The sequence below is a fragment of the Triticum aestivum genome, chromosome 7B (genome assembly GCF_018294505.1).
Source record: "Triticum aestivum cultivar Chinese Spring chromosome 7B, IWGSC CS RefSeq v2.1, whole genome shotgun sequence".
Classification (NCBI taxonomy): domain Eukaryota; kingdom Viridiplantae; phylum Streptophyta; class Magnoliopsida; order Poales; family Poaceae; genus Triticum; species Triticum aestivum.
In genome coordinates this window covers 659,454,080-659,460,442 of record NC_057813.1, presented here as the reverse complement: position 1 = coordinate 659,460,442, position 6,363 = coordinate 659,454,080, and positions in this window count along the sequence as shown.

Sequence of the window (6,363 nt, the reverse complement as noted above, 5' to 3'; positions counted from 1 at the left end):
GGTCCTCCTCCGAGCACAGCCATGGCGCCGGTGATAAAGAGAGGAGCCATGAGGGGGAGGTACGGGGAGGGCCGCGGCGGCCGACATTGGAAGGAGAGGCGAGGAGAGGTGGCGGTGGAGAGAGATTATTGATAAGATTAATAGTGCATGCGATGTATAATGTGAAAATTATATCATTGGAAGCTCCTTTCACATATGAATTTGACGGTATGCTTTGTGTAAGTTGCATGTCATATATTATTGCTCTAAAATTTGATCAAAGTTAGTCTCAAAAAACGTATTAGGCCCTATATAGATGGAAGGAGGGATTACATATTTATATGCTATTATTATACTTGTCGGCTGTAAGCTTGGCTATAAATGATATGGCAAGATCATATAGCCAGCATCTGCCTGTACTATTAACCATGCTCTAAAACACCACAAAAACACCACAGACCTATTTACGAAGCATGAGATTGGTAAGGAAATTGTGGTTGTTTTCTTCTATAATATTGCATACTTTCTCCCCTCCGTTTCTCATCTTCAATGGCTTATTATCTATGTTTAATTGTTTATACGAATCACTTTGTTATGAAGGATAATGCACGCCCATCTGCTATACATATTGAAATGAAAATTACTTAGAATAGAGGTGAGCTTGATACATCTTCAAGAAAAGTTTAAAATTTTGATATACGATGCATATTTTAGTACGCCTCACTTAAAAAGGTAAGTGTAGACAATTAAGTGTTAACCAAAGCACACGGTCCCTCCAATATACACACCAACTAGGTATTCAACAAAGCAGCCATCTCAGCAATTATTATTTTTGAATCACAAGAAAAAAATTATTAACCTTTTTTCTCAACATGCCGCCATTCCGATTATGTGTGTTTCATTTCCTTTATTCTGACCAGATCCGTGCAAGGCATATACATCCCATTACTTCAGCTCATTCTCCAGATGCTCATTTGACCTACTTTTATTTTTATTTTTTGCGGTAAGATGATTTTGATAGTTCTGCTTGGCTTGCCTCATGGACAAACTTTTCATGCCCATGCAGATTATGATACCTATCGTACTTTATGCTCCTAAAAAGTACTTTATCATATTGAAATTGTATTGACGACAAATTTAGTGCTACAAATCCCGCTGCAACGCGTGGGGTATTATCTAGTTGCTTCAAATTAACTGCCATGAGTACGCCTCCTTAACCACCATGGAACCGGCTCATCTATGGGACAAAAGATTGATGCTAGTTTGTAGCACGATTAGAACGTGAAAGATAAGAAGATTAGGGTAAGTAAGATGCACATTCTCAATACGCCCACGCATGCATCCAAGAAAGAAAGTTAGGGTTCGTGCCTCTTACCCGCGCCATCGCAGGTCCGCCTCGTCTCCGGTGGCCCTAGGGCCATGGAGGCGCGGTGGATCCTGCCAAGGGCCGGCGGGAGGGCTTCGTTTTTAGTAGTTTTTTTCAATCTTGTTAGGGTTTGTGTCCTACTCAGATGCGGCCGAAGGGCACAATATACGGATCGTTGTTGAAAGCATGGTAGGTTTGTTAGGATCGCTCGGTGCAAAATAAGGGTTTGCGGCTTTTTTTTACATAGTACAATTGAAGTCACTTATATACATAAGGATACAGTCACCCCTATAAACGCACACACTATCCCTATGAGCACCTCCAACAGACTGGACCGGCACATAATCTTGAGGTTGGCGAAGTCACCACAGATGTTTTTGTAGTCGACGGGAATGTCTCCTCCCGCTGAACGTACATCGCCGGAAGGCCTAGAATAAATCCAGGAAAATGCGAGCACGAATGTCAAGTATGAAACTTGAAATATGATGGGCAGGGGATACCATTATCTTTCTAACCATCCAACCACATGCTGGTTTGCAGTAAGGGTTTGTGGCTATTATGTTTTGCACGAGAAAGTCATCGTATTAAATCTAGACCGTCGTCATAATTTGATCGCAACAGATGGACCGATTTATGTTTTTTCCAATTTCTACAATTAATGTTGGATTTTCATCTAACTAATCTACTCCATTATAACTTGGATCCACCAGAATAACAGCTTGTATTTACTGATTAACGTGTGAATTTCTAGGGAGTCTCTAATTAGTACTCCCTCCGTTCCTTTTTACTCCGCGTATAAGTTTTGATCAAAGTCAAACTACACAAAGTTTGACCAAATTTATATTGAAAAATATGAACATCTACAATACTTAAACTATATAATATGAAAATACATTTCATGGTGCATCTGAAAATGTTGATTTCATATTGTGAATGTTGATATTTTTTAATATAAAGTTAGTCAAACTATGCAAAGCTTGACTTTGACCAAACCTTATATGCAGACTAAAAGGAAACGGAGGGAGTAGAAGTATACTTTCTAGGGAATCTCTAATTAGTAGAAGCTAGTCGACAACCCATGCACCTGCACGGGCTAATTTTAATATTAGATATTACATGGTTTTGGCAAATTAGAAATGTCAAACAATCATATGAATATATTGATATAGGTTATTATTATTACACATGCACATTGGATCCAATGAACTTACATTGCTTTGACTATTTTATGATTACATTATTTAAGTCCGGTTGTGTCACAACGATATACTCCCTCCGTCTAGGTGAGTAAGTCATCTTAGGCTGTGCACCATGACCAAGGAGGGGAAAACGAGAGACTTTAATGTTTATTTGCTAATTAATACCATTGCATGCAATGAACTAACCACTGCATGTCGTATTTGTAGTCTCAAGTCATTAAAACCATGTACACTCCTCATCTCTTATTGGTTGATATGTCAATAAACAAGAAATGAGATAGAAGTTAATGCATCGTGCCTTAGTGTTTTGGGATTATTTGGTTTTCGTAAGATGACTTACACACCTAGACGGAGGGAGTAAGTAATATCGCTGTGTGATAGCAAATCACGTCGGATTTGTAGAACATATGTGGAAATAAGGATGTGCTACTTTATGCAGGTTATATAAGTGTATATTAGTTATGTTGGTAGAAAACATGATTACACACCAAGGAAGTCACATACTCTACAACGCTTGAGACGAACACAGATTCAACCTTTAGCGAGGCCTGTGTCATTGGACCCTCGGACTCGTCTCCGGATATAGGTTCTGAACCGCGTGTGTCCGTGCCCGTCGAATCTGATTGGGCGCCGATCTTGGAGTTCACCTCCGCGGACATCTTTCAACACTCGCCCTTGGGCGATGTATTAAATTCGTTAAGATCTCTCTCCTTGTTAGGAGATTCTTGGCCGAACTATGTCCGGCTTGAGTGGGAAACGGGCGACGAAGAACTTCGCTGCCCACCCACCACCCACTTAATAGCCACTGTCGACGACTTGACCGACATGCTTGACTTCGACTCCGAAGACATCGACAGTATGGACAACGATGCGGGAGAAGAAGAGGAACCACCACCCATAGGGTGCTGGACAGCCACCTCGTCATACGATATTTACATGGTGGATACCCCCAAAGAAGATAATGGCGAGGACAAAAAAGATACATGTGAGGACAAACCTCCCGAGAAGCAGCCGAAGCGCCGACGTCAGCGGCGCCGCTCTAAACAACGCCATGGTAAAAACTGCAATACCGCCACAGGAGACAATAGCACTCTGGACGATGCCGAAGATAACGAAGACGACCCCACCCAGCCAGGTTTCGAACAGGCCGGACGGGAGCATGGGCAAGTCAGCCCTGACGAACAGGCCATAAATGAAGACTCGGAGAACGATAATCACATGTCCCTCTTTGAGGACGAGGTGAGCCTTAGCGACGAAGAATTTACCGTACGAGAGGACCCCGTCGAACAGGAGCGCTTCAAGCGCCGGCTTATAGCCACTGCAAAGAGCCTGAAGAAAAAACAGCAGCAGCTTGAAGCTAATCAAGATTTGCTCACTGATAAATGGACCGAGGTCCTGGCAGCCGAGGAATCTGGACTCGAGCGCCTAACCAAAAGCTACCCAAAGCGCAGGTTGTTACCTCAATTCGACGACAAAGCACTAGAGCCTAAACTACCAGTGCGGGATACAGCTGACCGGCCACCACGTGGCCGAGACAAATTGGTGCATCGGCCCAAACACAGACCCGCACCGCGTCGCTGAACAAAAATAAATGCAAAAGCTCGAGGATATACAAATAACCTATGGCACGACTTGCAAAGGAGAACAGGTCAACCTAGGTCGATCTACGGATTGCGGGGGCACGCCCTAGTGCACAACGACGGCTGCCACACCAGGTACAATAAAAAACAAAATGTCTGGGCCGAATACCGCAGACCAGCTCCATCCGAACTGCATCGCGATGTAGCCCGACATAGAGGCGCTGCACACCCCCTTTGCTGCATCGATGAAGTAATGGAACACGAGTTCCAAAAAGGGTTTAAACCCGTAAACATCGAATCATATGATGGGACAACAGATCCTGGGGTGTGGATTGAAGACTTCCTTCTCCACATTCATATGGCCCGTGGTGATTATCCCCATGCCATCAAGTATCTCCCACTAAAACTCAAGGGACCAGCCTGCCACTAGTTGAATAGTCTGCCCAAAAACTCCATCGGCAGTTGGTAGAACCTGGAAGACGCATTTCTTGACAACATTCAGGGCACTTATGTATGACCACCGGACGCTGACGACTTAAGCCACATAATCCAACATCCCGAAGAGTCAAACAGGAAATTCTGGACTCGGTTCTTAACTAAAAAGAATCAAATCATCGACTGTCCGGATGCCAAAGCCCTAGCGGCCTTTAAGTATAACATCCGTGATGAATGGCTAGCCCGACACCTTGGACAAGAGAAGTCGAGATCCATGGCAGACCTTATGACGCTCATGACCCGCTTTTGTGCGGGGGAAGATAGCTGGCTAGCACGCAGCAACAACACCTCAAGTAAGCCTAGACATTCTAAATCCAGAGAGGACAAAGACAAGCCCTGGCGCAGCAAGCACAAACGCTGAAACAACGGCGATAGCGCCAAAGACACAACTGTCAACACCGGATTCAGCGGCTCTATTACCGGTCAAAGGAAGAAACCATTCAAAAGAAACAATCCGGGCACGTCCAGTTTGGATCACATACTCGACCGTTCATGCAAAATTCACGGCACCCCAGGAACACCAGCTAATCATACCAACAGAGAATGTTGGGTCTTCAACAAGTTGTGCTGGTCCTATGGGGCCTTAGTACGACGACTTCCCGACTGTCTACTACAACAAGTTGTGCCCGGCTCCGGCGATGGAGGGGCAATGACGGCGGCGCGCCTTCGGCTCGCTTCGGTGCTTGTAGTCGTCGCTAGGTGGTCTACGAATCTGTATGTAATTTTTATTTCTGGTATTCGTTGTACTGCAATGATTGAAGATGAATAGATTGGAAGTTTTTCCAAAAAAAAAGAAATTGGAGCTCAATCACGAGATGGCTGCAGATGCGGCTGAATGGCAGAACATATGGATCAATTGTTGAGAATATGGTAGGTTTGTTAGGATCGCTGATATGTACGCGCCCACGCATGCATCCACCAAATTGGAGCTCAATCGCGAGATGGTTGCAGATGCGGCCGAAGGGCACAATATACGGATCGTTGTTGAAAGCATGGTAGGTTTGTTAGGATCGCTTGGTGCAAAATAAGGGTTTGCGGCTTTTTTTTACATAGTACAATTGAAGTCACTTATATACATAAGGATACAGTCACCCCTATAAACGCACACACTATCCCTATGAGCACCTCCAACAGACTGGACCGGCACATAATCTTGAGGTTGGCGAAGTCACCACAGATGTTTTTGTAGTCGACGGGAATGTCTCCTCCCGCTGAACGTACATCGCCGGAAGGCCTAGAATAAATCCAGGAAAATGCGAGCACGAATGTCAAGTATGAAACTTGAAATATGATGGGCAGGGGATACCATTATCTTTCTAACCATCCAACCACATGCTGGTTTGCAGTAAGGGTTTGTGGCTATTATGTTTTGCACGAGAAAGTCATCGTATTAAATCTAGACCGTCGTCATAATTTGATCGCAACAGATGGACCGATTTATGTTTTTTCCAATTTCTACAATTAATGTTGGATTTTCATCTAACTAATCTACTCCATTATAACTTGGATCCACCAGAATAACAGCTTGTATTTACTGATTAACGTGTGAATTTCTAGGGAGTCTCTAATTAGTACTCCCTCCGTTCCTTTTTACTCCGCGTATAAGTTTTGATCAAAGTCAAACTACACAAAGTTTGACCAAATTTATATTGAAAAATATGAACATCTACAATACTTAAACTATATAATATGAAAATACATTTCATGGTGCATCTGAAAATGTTGATTTCATATTGTGAATGTT